This window comes from Mirounga angustirostris, unplaced genomic scaffold (assembly GCF_029215605.1).
Source record: "Mirounga angustirostris isolate CCGP_5_RB_7025 unplaced genomic scaffold, mMirAng1.0.hap1 SCAF_2, whole genome shotgun sequence".
Taxonomy (NCBI): Eukaryota; Metazoa; Chordata; class Mammalia; order Carnivora; family Phocidae; genus Mirounga; species Mirounga angustirostris.
The window spans coordinates 50,071,671-50,089,966 of NW_026991710.1; the positions used below are offsets into that span (position 1 = coordinate 50,071,671).

General features: G+C 35.8%; 1 non-coding gene across 1 annotated transcript; it reads right to left on the reverse strand.

The window, feature by feature from the left end:
• Positions 1-4,838: 4,838 nt before the first annotated feature.
• Positions 4,839-4,945, reverse strand: LOC123849067 (U6 spliceosomal RNA). Its single transcript, XR_006791912.1, has one exon. It is a non-coding gene; the product is annotated as a U6 spliceosomal RNA (small nuclear RNA).
• Between the last annotated feature and the right edge of the window lie 13,351 nt (positions 4,946-18,296).

The window sequence follows — 18,296 nt, forward strand, 5'->3', positions numbered from 1 at the left end:
CTGGGTGGCTCAGCCGGTTAGGTGTCTGCCTTCAGCTCAGGTCATGATCTCAGGGTCCTGGAATGGAGTCCTGCATCAGGCTCCCTGCTCAGTGGGGAGTCTGCTTCTCTCTCCCCCTCTCTCTCTCAAATAAATAAATAAAATCTTAAAAAAAAAGAAATCTATATATCATTTTTATACAGTCATAAGTAAAAAATTCTTGAGGTCGAATTCCTCTGACTACAAGAATGAGTTTTGTACCAAAAAGTGGGCAGAATCAGGTAAACGACATGTATTATAGAACAATGTCTTCAAGAGGTTTAATTCCACCTTGGTGTTAACAAAATAGACAAATACATTCCATGGTTATAATTGTGTATTTTAAGCTAGAGAGCTTAGTTATGACTGGCAGATGAGTTTTTCCCCTGAAGCAAGTATTTTTGTAAAAAAAAAAAAAATACTAAAAACGCTAGCAAAGGTAGACAGCTATCTAAATTTGCACACAATCTGATGAATATTAAATATTTTGGAAAGATGGCATGAATCTGCACTAAAGCCTAATTGATCTTGACTGAACACATGAAAGTCTTCACCATTGATTGAATTGATTTGAGGAGTTAGGACCAGAATCAGTACATAAAATACTCTGGTAAGTAATATTCTCTAAGCAACGATTAGTTTGTTTTCACTCCCTTTGATATTTGCTGTATTACACACTCAACATGAAAACTACGAGTAAAGCAAACAAGAACTAATTAAGCAAAAAAAAAGTGTAAACAACTTAGAAAGGAACGATTGGGATTGGAGTGTCTGAATTGCATCTTGAATACTGTGCGTAAATGGGATTTTCTTTTATTTGGGTTTTCATAGCTTTTAAAAAACGAAGCAAAATGTTGAGGTTTAGAAATGGAAAAACTCAGGACAAAATTGTGCAGTGTTTTATTCTCCACATTATCAGATATTTGCCTAGAAACCAAATGATAACCCAAACAATAAAACGCATTTCCTAAACCTCAACATCCCTCACATGGTAGATGCTGAGGCAGAGGCAGCGATAAACAGGTAAAGTAGAAACATATTAGGAGACAATATCTAAAAAGGGAAGTAGGCAAACAAAGCAATATTCTTGAAATATTGCATGCCGTGTCACATTTCTTTCTTTATTGAAAAATTTTTGTGCCCTGAGAACCTCTTATAAAATTCATCACACTATTTTTGTGATGGCAGCAGTAGAACAACAATCATGTGATCACATTTTGACAGACTTCAGTAACACGCAAATAGCATTAACACAAGACCCTTGGTCTAAGGCAGCCGACTATGATGTACCAGACAACACTAATCAATCAGAATTTGAGTTCCTTTTGTTCTGACAGGGCTTCCTAACACAAGCCATCAAAAGTAGTTTAAAACTTGATAGTCCTGCTGCCCTGTTTTTAATAGAACAGGTACATACCTCAGCTGCTGTCTTTTCCTTTATTGAAAAACTGACAAAGCAGCACACAATGTATCTGCCTTAAATATTTGCAGCCAACTATAAAACATCAAAATATGTGGCAATGAATGCACCAGTGATGAGGTACTGTGAAAAGAAATATGCATAGAACTGTCAAAAGGAAAACACACACACACACACACACATACACGCAACCTAACCAAACTTGAGGAGCAGGATTGAAGTTAGAAAAATAATTTCGCTAAGCACGCCAGAAATGTAGTGGAAAGAAATCTGGATTTAGTGTCAGGAGACCTGACTTCTAGTCCCTCCTTGAGAGCTACAACCTAGGTAATGGAGGCAAGTTGCCAAGTCTCTCCAGGTTTCGCTTTACACATTTAGAAGACAAGGAAGTAGACTGGATGATTTCCAAGGTTCCTTCCAAAGCAAAAATCTGATGATTTCTTGGTGATTTACAATTGTTAGAAAGAAGACAAGTGAATTCAAGTTCTTCCTTAAGAATCCTCAGATGAGAATAAAATTACCTTCTTTTTTAACGTATGGAAAATATAATTGAAATATAAATGGCCACAACTCTCTCTATATGTATTTTTTTCAGCTTCTTTTTCCAACACTGGGCTTGATATTTGTCATTATCAACTTCTACAAATAAAGTATTCAATATCATTAAAATTACCATCAGATATTTTCAAGTACTCATGTGGCTATAAAGCAAATCAGTATGGAGTTAGTAACAAATTATTTTCTTAGACTTAATGGCTATTAAGAGGCTTTGTTGGGGCCCCTGGTTGGCTCAGTGAGCTAAGCGTCTGCCTTCAGCTCAGGTCATGATCCAGAGTCCTGGGATCGTTCCCGCAAAACAGGGAGTCTATTTGTCCTTCTGCCCCTCTCCCCTCTCATGCTCTCCTTGTGTTCTGTCTCTCTCAAATAAATGAAAAATAAAATCTTAATTAAAAAAAGGCTCTGTAAATATTTATTGAGCTTCTACTATGTGCAAGGCACTGTTCTAGATTTTATTTTATTTTTTAAAAATAATTTATTTATTTATTTGACAGAGAGGGAGTGGCAGGCAGAGGGAGAGGGAGAAGTAGGGAGTCCCTGTGGGGCTCCATCACAGGATCGTGGGATCATGACCTGACTGACGGAGCCACCCAGGAGCCCCTGTTCTAGATTTTAATAATAAAGTGGTAAACAAGACAAGAAAGATGTTTGTTCTAACTGATCTCACATTCTTGTGGAGAACAATAAAGAATAGATTAGTAAATTAGTAAACAGGTAAAGGAGTAAGAGTATTTCTCATGATGGTAAGTTTTATGAAGAAAGTAAATCGAACTAGATATAAGAAGATGGGAGGAGGATAGTTGTTTCTACTGATTTTGAATTTCCTTTATTTTGTTAACGATTTTATTTATTTGACAGAGAGCATAAGCAGGGGGGACAAGCAGCACGCAGAGGGAGAGGGAAAAGCAGGCTCCCCAAGGAGCGAGGAGCCCCATGCACTGCTGGATCCCAGGACCCTGTGATCATGACCTGAGCTGAAGGCAGATGCTTAACCCACTGAGCCACCCAGGCGCCCCTTGAATTTCCGTTATTATAGGGATATTTTGACTTCTTTGTTATGTGATTAATAGCCACCAGTTAAAAAAAAATAATTCAACCTGGATAACCAGATACCTATTTTCACACCCAACACAGAAACCAGTTTAACCCAGTGGATATAACTCTGCGCTGCTCCATCCTGTCCCCAACTATTTTCCATTTATACTTAAAGCTGGAATCTTAGATATCAAAATGGATCTCTAGGGTATATCTGGAGATAAAATTTACCATTTTAATTTATATAGTAGATGATGTGAAATATTTAACATAAACGAAGGAGGATGATTAAAATTAAGTTGGTATTTTTTTCCTTTCCCATAAAGACTTGTGGTACTGAAATGGGGTGAGTGTTGATGTAATACCACCACTTTTTTAAAATTTGGTTTGTCTTTATGAGGTACCTTTTCATTTGAAAACATATTAACTGATTAAGAGAGAGAGAGAGAGAGATTGCAGGTGAAAACAGTGAAAACTATTAAAGAATTAGAAAATATAATATGATCACATGGAGAGGGAGGACTCCAGGTTCAGTGTAGTCCCCTGAAGGCCACTGAAGAGTTCTTGTTTTCTCTGTAACAACTGGTGAAACAAAAAGCCCTTTAGGCTGTTTGCAATTCCCTATTTCATTTTATGAGTAGGAATGAGGTTTTCTAGGTTATAGGTCCCTGTGAATTCCATCTGTTCTATGCTGGAACTCTGCAATCTCTAGCTGCACTTGGGAAGGAATGGGCTCAACCCTGGGCATCTGTGCAGCTTATAGCTTATTAGAGAGTTGCAGGTGCAACTCGCAGCTCTGGGCTAGGTACTCTCCTGAGTGTATTTTTAGCTTTAAGGGGAATTAGCAACTTCTACAATGGCATTGGGAAGGGTAATTATTAGTGGTCAGAACCAAAAATTGGACCCCAATTCCAAAGACTTACAATAAATAATACTAGTTGTGTCTTAGGCTTGCATGCAAAATGCTTTACATGTCATTTCAATTAATATTTCTAACAACCCATGCAGGTAGGTATTATTATCATTAGCACAGAGAGATTAAATAATTTGTTCAAGTGGAGAGCTGTCATTTAAATGTAGATTTTTAACTTAAATTATTTTGTTCTTGGCCACTATGTGTGTCAACAGGTATGTTATTTTGTTTTTGTAAGAGTCATAGATTGTTTCCTCATGTAAAATAGGAATAATAGGGATGCTTGGGTAGCTCAGTCAGTTAAGTGTCTGACTTCTACTCAGGTCATGATCTCAGGGTCAGGGGATCAAGCCCCGCGTCTGGCTCCCTGCTTAGCAGGGAGTCTGTTTCTCCCTTTCCCTCTGCCCCTCCCCCGCTTATGTTCTCTTTCTATCAAGTAAATAAATAAAATCTTTAAAAAAAATAGAAATAATTATATTTCCTTCTCCTCATATATATGAATATAACCTATATATTCATATACATATTATCTCTCTATCTTGGTCTCTGTCTCTAGCTCATCATTTAGGACAAAGCCTGACCAATGATAGGTTCTTTTTTTTTTTTGCTGTCTGGTAAGGTGTTTTTATTTATTTATTTTTTATTAACATATAATGTATTATTTGTTTCAGGGGTACAGGTCTGTGATTCATGAGTCTTACACAATTCACAGCACTCACCATAGCACATACCCTCCCCAGTGTCCATCACCCAGCCACCCCATCCCTCCCACCCCCCTCCACTCTAGCAACCCTAAGTTTGTTTCCTGAGATTAAGAGTCTCTTATGATTTGTCTCCCTCTCTGGTTTTGTCTTGTTTCATTTTTCCCTCCCATCCCCTATGATCCTCTGTCTTAAAAATACGGAACACTTCACGAATTTGCGTGTAATCCTTGTGCAGGGGCCATGCTAGTCTTCTCTGTATCGTTTCAATTTTAGTATATGTGCTGCCGAAGCGAACACCAATGATAGGTTCTTAATAAGCCATAGTTCATCTTTACTTATGCAAAGGACCTACTTTGTTCAACTGAAACCAGAGAGAAAAGCAAGAAGTTGGAATCTATTAGTGACAGATACTTTTGGTTTAGTTTAGGTCTGAAAAATCCAATGAATTTACTTAAGGCAAAGTCAGACCTAACTTTTTCTGATATCTCACACCATGGCTAGACTATAAAAATCTTGTTACCAACCATTTATGAATTCCTACATAATCATAATTTTTTGTTCATTCTGATAATAATACAAAACGGTTATTATTGCTTTCTTTTTAAAGGTGAGAAGATAAGAGGGTTTAAAGAGGTTAAATGTCTTATCCTAAATCACACAGATAGTGACAGGAAGGGTATGTTTGTCTAAGTGTAAGTCTCATGATAATTTTCTAAATCGTATCACCTCTGCGGCAGATGGATCCTAGGGTAGCCCCCATGATTCTTATCCCTTGATGTTCATGCCCTTTGAGTATAGGTGGGATCTGTGACTTGCTACTGGGCAACAGAATATGGCAAAAGTTAAGGGATTTCACAGATGTAATTAAAGTCCTAAATCAGTTGAATTTGCATTAATCAAAAGAGAGATTATCTTGGGTGGACCTCATCTAAAAATACAAAAACCCTTAAAATAGAGACTGGACTTTCTCTGACTGAATGATTCTCCTTGTGGGCTTGATGAAGTAAACAGCCAATGTTAGAGAAACGTACAAGGCAAGAAACTGTGGAAGGCCTCAAGGACCTGAAAGCATCCCCTAACCAACAGTCAGAAAAATATGAGACCCTGAGTCATATAGCTGTAAGGAAATGAATTCTGTCAACAACTTACATTAGCCCTCAAATGGAATCTTCTTCAGGCAAGCCACCAGATGAGAACACAGCCTGGCTGACCCATTGATTATAGCTATGTGTAATGCTGGAGACAGGACCCATCCAAGCTGTACCTGATTCCTCATCTATAGAAATTGTGAAATAGTAACGTGTGTTGTTTTAAGTTGCTAAGTTGTAGTAATTTGTTATGCAGCAATAGAAAACTAATACAATACCAGAAGTATTCATTCAACTAATAGTTATGGAGTATTTTCTATGTGCAAATTACTACACTAAGGCCATATTAAATGCAAAAAAAATAAAGTTATTTTCTAGAATTCCTGCTGTCAAAAAATTATAGCTGCAAATAATAGAATCATGTTGGCACCCTGGTACCCTTCAGCTTCTTCTGGGACATTCTATTAGACTTTATTAGGAATCCTTAATAAGGATTCTGTCAAAACATAACAGGGAGTGGTATCTATTTTCTAAAGACTTTTCTTAAGTATTTATTTCAATGCCAGTTAGTTAACAGAGTGTTACATTAGTTTCAGGTGTACAATATAATGATTCAACTATTCCATACATCAGCCTGTGCTCATCACAAGTGTACTCCTTAATTCCCATCACCTATTTAACCCATTTCCCCTACCCACCCCATCTGGTAACCAACAGTATGTTCTCTACAGTTAAGAGTCTATTTCTTGGTTTGTCTCTCTCTCTTATTTTCCCTTTGCTCATTTGTTTTGTTTCTTAAAATACACATACAAGAGATCTTATGGTATTTGTCTTTCCCTGACTTATTTCACTCAGCATGATATTATGCTCCATCCATGTATTATAGATGGCAAGATTTCATTCTTTTTTATAGCTAAGTAATATTCCATTATTTATGTATACCACATCTTCTTTATTCATTTATCAATTGATGGACACTTGGTTTGCTTCCATAATATTATCGGTCACATTGGGGTGCATGTATCCATTTGAACTAGTATTTTTGTATTCTTTGGCTAAATACCCCATAGTGCAATTACTGGATTATAGGGTAGTTCTATTTTAACTTTCTAAGGAATCTCCATACTGTTTTCCACAGTGGCTGCACCAGTTTGCATTCTCACAAACAATGCACACGTGTTTCTTTTCCTCCACATCCTTGCCAAGACTTGTTTCCTGCATTGTTGATTTCAGCCATGGTGGGATGATATCTCATTGTAGTTTTGATTTGTATTTCCCTGATGATAAGTGATGATGAACATCTTTTCATGGGTCCGTTGGCCATCTGTATGTCTTCTTTGGAGAAATGTCTGTTCATGTCTTCTGCCCATGTTTTAATTGGGTTATTTGTTTTTGGGTGTTGAGTTGTATAAGTTCTTTATATGTTTTGGATACTAACCCCTTATTAGATATGTCATTTACAAATGTCTTCTGCCATTCTGTAGGTTGCCTTTTAGTTTTGTTGAATGTTTCCTTCTCTGTGCAGAAGGAAATATTTTGATATAGTTCCAATAGTTTATATTTACTTCTATTTTCCTTGCCTTAGGGGACATATCTAGAAAAAAAAAGTTGTTACAGCTATTTCCTGAATTCTAACAAGGATTGAGTTAGGAAAAATACCTTCAAATAAAGGGATATTAATTTAGATATGCATTTTTTTCTATTTCATATGAGCACATGATACTCAAAGATATCCAAATTAGATAGATATTTTATGATAACTTCAAGTTTGGTTCCATTTGAACAGTATAGCTTCTGAATTAAAATATCTCTTGAGTTTCTTTTTAATTTTAAAAATGTATCACTTTTTTGACAGTTATAAAATAGTTCCTATGTTCCCTGATTTTGAACAACATAGTACCTAAGCTGAAGAAATAACAGATATAATAAATTCAACACTAATTTTTATGAAGTTATATTAGAAGGGATCTTATTTGGATTCTAATCATTGAAATCTTGGGGAAAAAAGATTGCTAAATCAATTCAAAGGTATACAACATTAAATAAGTATGTTCTTATCATGATCTGAATTTGTGCCTCATAATTGTCATGGGATTTTCAACATTGATTTTCACTCAAATTTGTTTTCATGCTGTAAAAATCAGTTAAGCCATATAGGTTATTCTTATGTTATAGGGTTATCAATTTAATCTCCAGAGGAAATGTTGAATTCTTACACTGGAGTGATTTTAGATCTTGGGCTTTTGAGTAAGAACTGCAGAAAATATTTCCTTATACTTTGTTAACCTGAAAATAAATAGCTCTTATAGAAGATGTCTCATGTTTTGGGGTCTTTTTCTGAAACCCAAGTACAACTAGATAATATTAAACATAAGTATGCCCAGATTGTTTGCTAACATCAAATACAGAAAAAATGAAAATTATCCTAAGTTATCAATAAGAGGTAAAAGTTCTGAAGTGAAATTATGCAATAGTGGGTACATAAATATAAGATCTCAGAATAAGTGAGACAGATTAATTATAGAAACAGAATAATGGATTCAAATTTTGCCCCCCCTTTAAATATTTAACTTTTCTATTAATGCCTACCTTATATATTCGTAATAAAGACAGAACATCAATGAGCAAACAACCTTCAGGTAATATCTCACTTTAGTGAAAAATATGCTTACTTAATCTTAATCTCTCAGAGGAAATTTTCTTTTCCCTCCTTTCTTTACTTGATTTGCACTAAAAATGTATGGCAAAGAAAAAAAACACACTTTTTTCTCTTAGTAAACCAACAAAACTGGTAGAAAGCTTTGAAATAGCAACGTAAAATTTTCTTTGTTCTATCTAGCCAATCTCTTTTTTTATATAAATTTTTAAAAAGATTTTATTTATTTATTAGAGAGAGACAGTGCACAGAGGAGAATGAGAGGGAGAAGCAGACTCCCTGCTGAGCAGGGAGCCTGATGCGGGGCTCCATCCCAGGACCCTGAGATCATGACCTGAGCCAAAGGCAGCCGCTTAACCAATTGAGCCACCCAGGTGCCTCCTATCTAGCCAATCTTAAAGCAAAAAGAAAAACAACCCTTAAAACCCAAAAACCAAACCAAAACAAAAAACTAGTCATCAATACAGCGTACTCTTTTTTTCTGACTCTGTCGCTGCTACTAGAAGTAACTGCTAGGCTTGATTTCCTCCATTAATGAAATCTGTTCATAAAGAGTATAATTTTCCCAATAACACTCCTGGAGAGCTTTTTGCCTCAACAAACCCATCTTTCAAAATCTCAGAGTTGCAGTCCTTGTGTACAACATGTACCATTGAGAAATTTCACTTCCAATCAGCTCTCCTACTAGAGTAGTGTCTGTAGTCTCTGATAAGGTATTATATGGAATGAGATATAGGAAATAAAGGGGGAAGTGAAGTGAACATTCTTTTCCTTTTGGTTTATCTGCATTTGGAAGATCTCTCTTTCCATGTAAAATACGTGAGAGAAAACATGAGTGTTTGGATGCTTTTCATTGTCTTATGGGGTTTTTGTTTTTTGCTTGCTTTATCTTTCTTTATCATAATGGAAGATTCTCCATGGATCTCTGAGTTACTGTGTTTTGCTAGTTAAATCAATAAAACCCTTTATTTGAAGAAAGAATTGCATTACAGTGTTGTCAATAATGAATGGTTATTGCAAGAAGGAGCTCAGAGAAAATAATTAAGAGGTGGAAATCTCTTAAGAAAACTTCTGCAAACCAATTATAGATGCAATCTATTTATGTAAATGATAGGCTTACATTGTATAGCACCTTTCAGCCAAATAGATTACTAGGCACTTAACAATTGTGACTACTATACTCATGAATGCGTAGAGTATTCTTTCCTTTCTCTGAAGTTGTTTTCATGATGAAATGTTGCATCTGCTTAATCAAGTTTGGTATGGATTATTTAGGCAAGAAATATAAAAGAATGAATGATCCATTTGAGACAGTTAAATTACATCACAGTGGTTCAATGTGCACATCTCCACAACTGGGATCTGCAAAGGCTGTAACTAGTACAGAGAATAAAAATGACTCAAAAAAAAAAAAAAAAAAAAAAGACCGTTTACTCTCCTGTTATGTCTCCTCTGTTGTAACCATTGCTTGAAACATTTACATACCACTGCTGCCTCAGCTTTTCTTTGACACATGCAAAATTCTCTTCATTTGAGCATTTTCAATAAGAAGAATGAGAAGTTCCATTCCATATGGTTACTGTAACTTTCTCTTCACCAAATTGCAGGAGTTTCTAGTTGTCTGAACGTCTTGTGTTCTCCTATTTTATAAAATCCCACTTTCAGCCTCCATCCTCCATATTAGGAGCCACCTATTCTCTTCACTATTCTCTCATTTCCTATAGTGTAAAAATGAATTTCTCTACATGTGTCAAATATAGAAACTTACATAGTTTCTGTATTCAAACCAAAATGGATTTGTAATTAAAATAACTTCAAGGTCTGTTGTTGCTATGTGGACATGGATTAATTACAAATGGCATGGGGTAAATAAACTGAAAATATTGGAAAAATGTGTGTTATCCAGAGGATGATTTGCTTAGGACAGTTGAAGAATGTATTAAGAAGTAAGTGCTGACTCTCTAAAAAGAATATTAAGACAAGAGAAGTTATTGAAATGTGCTCTAGAATAACTGGTAAAGAAAGTATGGAAGCAAATTAGATTCTCAAAAATTGACTCCAGTATACTCTCATTGACTGTTGTCAGGATGAGAGGGTAGAATTACACAGAGGCACAGTCACTCAGGACTGACCGTGTTCTGGTCAGATAGAAAAAGGAATAGGGCATAGCCTTTGCTTCTGATTAATTGGTGCATTTGAGTTTATATGGCTAATTGTAATGACAAAGAAAAAGAAGAAAAGTTCTTTATGGGTTTCAGTCAGACAAAATAAAAGCCTACTACTGAGGATTAAACAAGGAGAGGTAAATAGTATTATCATTTTTCTGGCTAATTTACAGTTTGTGACTTTAAATATATTTTGATAGTAAAGCAGGCATAATTTTAATTCTAAACTTGGAAACTTCTATAAGGCAGAGTAATAAACAAAATTCTCTCAGGGCAGGTACATGCCTATGTTATATCTTTCTGACTTTAAAATTTAGTTGGCTGTTAAAGCATGACATTGGATTTATCTCCTTACCAGAGTGGTTGAAAGGGATGATTTCAGGATAATTTGAAATTACAAAGGGCTTCACAAATTAAGTTAATTCTCTCCTGTGATAGCCTTTCTGGGTCAAAAAATATTGTCCTCTTATAAATGGCAGTTAAAATTGAGATGTAGTTAAAATAAATAAGTTAACATAGGGGGAAAAATCAAGATTAACATTATATTGGGCTTGTAGACTGATGTTAAAATCTCTCCTTCCCTGTGAAAGGTAACACTCTTTAGAGTTATGGTTTCTTAGGATGTGTACTTTTGTATCATCATCATCATTGCCATCATTAACAACATCATCATCACCATTTTCATTGTTATTACAATACTAGTCACATTAGCATTCCATATTGAAATATTCTTAGTGACACTCTCCAGATGCTGACAGGATATGATAGATAGGCTACTTCTAAATAGTTGCAGTTTTGGCTTTCTCTGTTCTGGTCTATGCGTGAAAATAGTAAAAAGAAGTGTGGAAGGCAAAAGGACAACCATTTCTTTGAGATGTCTTTCAGAATGTGAGCTAAGGAAGCACTAAGTAATACAGCTCCTTGTTGAACTCTGCACTTAGTTTTCTTTTCTCTTTTATTTTTCTGAGCTCTAATTATAGATTTAATTTTCTTATATTGTTCTGCATAATTGATATTAGGATTTGTCCTGAGTTCTAAGCACTAGGTAATACTTAGCTTATAGTTTATTTTAGTTAAAATCTGGTACAAAAGAATGCTTTTTAATGAAAATCTTATTGTATAACTTTGTTGTTCGAGCCTTTTCTTTTCTATTATGTTTTTTGAACTGTATGATTCAAGTAATTTGAAAGGGTCCCTTTTGCTTATTCTAACATTAAGAATTTTGTATATGCTTACTAGGAAGAATTAAGACAAGTGATTTACTTGGTTTAGTTGTTTATTGTAGAAACATTCCTAAAAAGGACAGTATTTATTTTCCAAACAGGTCAGTAGTGACAGTATTAAATTTTGAGCCTTATGACCGTGGAAGGTTGAAGGTTAAAGAAATCCTCCAACACTTTTGTGTTCCGGAAAAGTCCTCCCTGGAAAGAACCATCCCTCCCCACATGACCTGGATAAGGATAAGACTGGTTTACCTATGACAGGGCCAGACACAGACCCTCCAAAGTCCCATTTTTTTTCTCCTAAATGCTTGGCTGAACTGCATGTCCTGCTGATCAGTCAGAACAAAGTGCTTGTTAACCAAAGTTTGGTTAAGATTCTTTCCTTCCCCTAAGCCCTTAGACATTGATGTACCCTCAGCTTGAGTCATCTTACAACCTTCCTTAACTCCCTCTCTCAAGCTATTTTTGGGGCTTGAGGGTAAAACATTTTCTGATTTAATATCTACTATCCTTTCATCCCGCTTCCCTATGCATTTTAGCCTTATTTACTCCTTATAACAGAAAAATCTTTTCCTGCCTGAACTTTCAGACCCTTACAGATCTGTGGTCAGAGCTTCTTCCCATTGCTATAACCTCCTCCCCAGATTATGAAATCTCTTGCCTTCGCTTACAATATTTTTTTCTAATAAAGTCTTTCTTTACCAATGTGCAGAGTTGTTTGTGTTTGACAGCTGTCTGTTTTTGTTAGTTCAGGATAGCATTATATTCAACTGGTGCCTTAAATATGGTAAATTAAATTAAGGTAACTAAATATCTATAGTAAGTTATTCTCAAAAGGATTAATACATAAATGACTGTGCCAATTATCAATGTATCAATCGTTCAACTACCCTTGTCTACCTTCCTTTGTGATACCGGAGTTGGGGTCTATCAACCACTTTGCCAGCAGGCCAAATGTTAAGCTTCATCAATAGAAAGCACTAGAGTGGTCCTGCAGGTGATAGCAGGAAGAAGATACTTTTTTTTTCCAGGTTTAAGGTCTCTATTTTTATTATTGAGCCTGGGACTCTAGGAGCCTATGTTGACAAGCTCCAGCCATGCTCTCAGGCCGTGTTCTTTCCACCAGCAGCCCTTCTGAAGGCTCCAGTCTTCAGCGCTGATGGCTGGTTGCTTCTACAGACTATTGTCAGCTCAAGTCTTCTGACAAGTTTCTTCACCACCCACAGGGTGTGTGGTTTGTGGAAGCTCTCCTCTCTTTCAGAAGTCTGAGCCTGGCTGGGCAGCGGGGTCTCCCAGTTCTTAGTTCCTTATTGTTTCTCCTCCTCAATCCAGAGGAAGTAGCTGCTTTTTTGTACATGCCTCTAGATCTCTCAAGGTCCACTTGTGTTACTTTTACTAGTTAACCACTTTTTACTGGTAAATAATTTTTGTGTTAAAATTTATCTTTTCTGATAACCAGTTTAGTTTCCAAGTCCTAACTGCCTTGACAGGTAAAAGGGGTGAGTAATAAAATATTCTGCAAGTATTCTTGTCCTCAGTTTTTAATATTTTTGGTCTTAACCATTCCTCCAATCTTATCTATCTCAGTAAAACTTAGCCAACTTAATAAATCACATGCCCAACTGTTTAGTCCGGAAATCTGGGAGTCATACCGACACTTCCCTTTCTCTCCCCCCCTAAATTCAGTTCACCATCAAATCCTATGGATTCTATGTCCACATGTATCCCACATTATAAACTTTTCCAATTTCGCTCCTCTGCTCCACCATCCTACATTACTGATAGGCTCTTAAGTGTTTCCTTTTCTGGCATTATTTCTCAATCAGCTTATACAGCAATGACAGACTGATCTTTTAGAATACAAATTGGATCATGTTATTACCTAATTAAAATATTTCAATGTTTTACCATTGCACTTACGATAAAATTGAAATTCACTAACTTATGTCCATAGGCTACTATCATGATCTGTCTACTGACTATCTCTTCCCTCATACTTCATTCACACTATCTTGCCCTGCTTCTCTCTCTCTCTTTTGGTAGAAAAAAATAACATTTTTAATTTCAGGGTAAACCATAGTGTTATTTTTTTGGAGTCATTTAAAATGTCACTGAAATTTGCCAGTGTATTTCCAACCACACCCATTATTCAACCTAAGTGGACAACAGTGGACAGCTCTGTCCTATGCTTACAATGACAACTGCATGACAACTGCCGCCTGGCTGTCAAAGATTATAAAATACCATTGATTGTGAGACATAATAGAAAAATGAGGTAGAATAAAATGTGAAAAAATTGTGTTTTCAAACTGATAAAGTACTAGCTATAATTGTGTTATTATTTATGTAATGCCTGCCTCTTGTCTAGACTGAAAGCCATGTGGTCTTGGTGGACCATTTAATTTCTAGCACCTACTGTACTTTCAGGCATTTAGGGTGTGTTCCATAAATATCAGGTAGATAAATAAATATCTTCAACATTTCTAAGTACTTAGTGATACAATACAAGGTCATTTTTTTTCAAAGGGGGAGAAAATGGTGGCTGTTTTTAGCCAACTTGATTAGCCACACCTCTATGAATAATAGAGGTAACCCAAGTAGGTATAACCCAGCTGGGTACTAGAGAACCAAAAAAAAAAGTCTTTTAGTCTCATCGAAGCTTACCACAAAGGGAGCAGTATACAGGTTTTGGATGCACTGGTTGCTGGGAGACCTTTCCCTTCCTGTATTTTCTCAACAAAGCCTACAGGCTGTGACTTTAAACTGCAAAGACAAACTATATGTCACATGGACCACAAAGCAATAATTAGAGCTTGAGATTTTTGCTTTATAATTTTAGTGTTGAGCATTAAATTGACATATTAAATCAGTAGCCAACATGATTGCTCCACTTATTAGCTATATTTAGGACCAAAGAAAAAACACTGTTGAGGAGATAACTTACTATATTTATGTGGTATATCCATTTGTTGTAGGGCCACCCCCACTCTCTTCTGATACATGGTTTCAAATCATGTCTCATTTATTAATTATATATGCCTTGACTGTGGATGTTGACTTCAGAAGCTATTGAGCAAGGTCATTCATAGAGGAGTGGTGAATATTTATTGATGAACAGATAAATGAAGCAGGGGGGCTCTAGTTCAATGGTTACTATTGCTTCTTATTGAAAGGAGTAGAATAACCTTTGAATGAGAGTGCCACACATCCCAAGGTCAAAGTTACTAAAGAAAACTTGTATATGGGTGCTTTATTGTGGAGAAACTGTTGACACTGAAAGAGAGAAGAACTTGAGACACCAGAGAAATTTCAAGATGTTAGAAGAATGAAGCTTAGGAGATTATTCTAACTCTGGAAATAGCAGCAAGCACACTGGGGAAGTAACAAGGAGTATTAAAGGGACATACATAAAAGGAGGCAAGGTCATTGGAGCCAAACTAGGTCTATAAGACAGGCTAAAAACACAGACTTATTTATTCATTGGAAAAATACTTTTTTTGCACTTGCAATACCACACAGTAAAAAAAAAAAAAAAAGAAAGACAAAAATCCCTGCTCTATATAGAGCTCATATTCTAGCAGATATACTCAGAACTTACTCCTTTTAAAATGTTATTATAAAGACAGCAATATGTGAATTATTACTAGATTGACGTGGGTCAGAGAAACCTAATAGAAAAGAAAAGATGTGACATCATGGAGTAAACTGAAGTGATGCTCTGAGAAAGCCTGGATCTAAAGGAGTATTGAGAGGTTTTCCCTGTTAAACTTCAGGCATGAAGTCAACAATTACAGCCTAGGCTAATCATTCATTGAGGAATGACATATTAACATGGTAAGAAAAAAAAAATTGGGATAGATTTGGAAGGAGCCTGAAAAGATAATTGTGACATATCTTATCATTTTTAGATTAGTTCTAATATGACACACATCCTTAAATAGCACACCAGGGAAATGTATACAGTTAGTACTCTATGGAAAGGCATAGGGAATATGAAATATACGAAAGGGAAACCAGGCAGGGCATCAACAGATAGAATCTAATCTTCAGTTATTTAAGCATTTAATACTAACAATAACTTAAAAATATATTATCTTGACAAAAAGCAAAGACAGAAAAAAAAATAAAGTACACTTAGGAGAGAAGAGGGATAACTTGAGAAGATTAAAATACGGAGCCTGCCTAAAAGAAGAAACAACAGAGAAAAAGAGAGCATTGGCTAAACAAAATGTTTCTGCTACTGTTGAAGTACTAGAAATCATTCAAGGTATGGAAAATGGAAAAATTGTCAAAAGGGAAATTTTTGTGGTCGATTTATGGTCCTCTTCAGAATTTCGATACACACATTTCAGCAAGTTCAGTTGTACTTTGATTCAAGATTCTGCTGAGGATAATTTTCCAGCTGGGGAAAAAAATGTAGAGCGAAGAGAAGCTTTTAAGTGGGTTTGTCAGGGGTAGGCAATTTACAGAGCAAGAGACAATGGTGAGGGGTTTAAAATGCCAGATGGGGAAGCGGGGAACTTAACCCATGCAAGACCCAGGGATTGTGGGCATCTGGAGACTTCCACATTTTACATGAGAATGAGTCATCATGAGTGTCACCTTCCAGAAAAGGAGTCCCTACCTTCCTTCTCCACTTCTTGAGATAGGGTAAACCTGGTGATATAATAAACCACTTGTTCTATCCATTAATATTTACAGGTTATGAACTCCCATCAGTCCCCGCATACAAATTTGTACCCTGTTGAGCTGAAACCAAGAGGATTTTCCCTTCATTCTCATGACATCTTTGTGGTCTGAACCTTCCTTCAGATAACAGGAATTTTTGGCAATATTAGTATAAAGATAATACTAAAAATATGTTGCCTATGGACACTTAGGAATTTCTTTTGTTATTTTGTGGGTAGAGGGCTGGTATTGCAGTGACAGGAGATGTCTAGTAATTGTTAAAGACTCTTTTCAACAATACATACATATAATAATAATTTTATTGATTATTCTTAGTATGTACCAGGCGCTGTTATCTTAAGGTTTTATAATTTAAAACATAAATAGGCTTGGGGTTCAATGAATTCAACTTTAAATCCTAATTTTTTTTTTTTTTTAATTCCTGGAAAAAACAGCCTAAAGAACAATTACCTGGGATTCCATGAGACCTCTCTGGCTGAGAATGATCAGAATAAGAAATTGAGGATGGTTATTTTGTAGTTTATTTCTTGAGCTTTTAGTAATTTTGAAGTGGAATTAAAGTTTGGACTTTAATTTCTTCTTGGACTTTGATAAAAGGGAGAGGAATTAATAGTATTTAAATGACAGACATTTAAATATTGTGGTCTTTTTAGGTATTTCTGCCACCATTGAGCTGATTATCAAATTTATCATAAGCTATTATAGTATTTGTGACAAGATATAACATTTAGGATGGGAATTAATATAGGAAGCAATTTTATTTTATTTTATTTGCCTATGAGAGCAGTGTGGCCTTGAAATTAATTTTGTGTAATATTTTGACTTAATAATCTAATACTTTCTTGAGGCAAAAGCTAAACCACATCTAGTGGTCCCAGGATGATATTCAAAAAAGCTTCCTCTGGTATAGGGCTTGAGGAAGTGGGAGTAGGACCAGTTGAGAGAATGATGGTCTTCTCTACCCAGGGGTACAGCCACATCCCTGTTTTTAATTATAAAGGGTTAATTGTTAAGACCCATAGGTTAAGAGAATGCAATCTGGGGAGTGAAAGAGTGCAACTTATTTCCCTATAAATCTATTTCCTGGAGAAATCATTTATTCCGGCCCTTGGGAGAGAACAGTATTGTGATGTTAACTTTTGCTTCTCTTCCAGTCTCCTAAGGCTTTCCCCTGCTAATTGCCTAAAGCAGTTTAGGAGAAAACAAATTGATCAACATGATAATTATTGTTGAAAACTGAGTCTCAGTTACTAGTGTTTTGAGTATTGGTAATTTAGGTGTATTGTGTTGTGGTTTTTGTAAATTTTTATGGATCTTTACATATTTTTATTTTAGATGTCCCTCAGTTTTGTACTTTAATCAATTTTAAGTATATGTATATTACTATTTGTAACATAAACTTGGGCCAATTTTATTTTATTTCTTTTAAAGATTGTTTATTTATTTATTTGTCAGAGAGAGAGAGAGAGAGGGAACACAAGCAGGGGGAGCAGCAGGCAGAGGGAGAAGCAGGCTTCCTGCTGAGCAAGGAGCCGGAAGCAGGACTTGATTCCAGGACCCTGAGATCATGATCTGAGCCGAAGGCAGACGCCTAACAGACTGAGCCGCTCAGGTGTCCCTAGGGCCAATTTTAATACCAACCAGCAGGATATTAGTTGGAAAACCCAGAATATCTAACTCTAGTGCCCTGGATGGACCGATGCTAACAGTACTATCTCAGGGAGAACACTTTGAAGATTCCACAACTGATGGAATGCTTATATAAAATATGATAATGTAAATAAATAAAATAAATAAATACAACTTACTTAAACGTAGACTGGGATT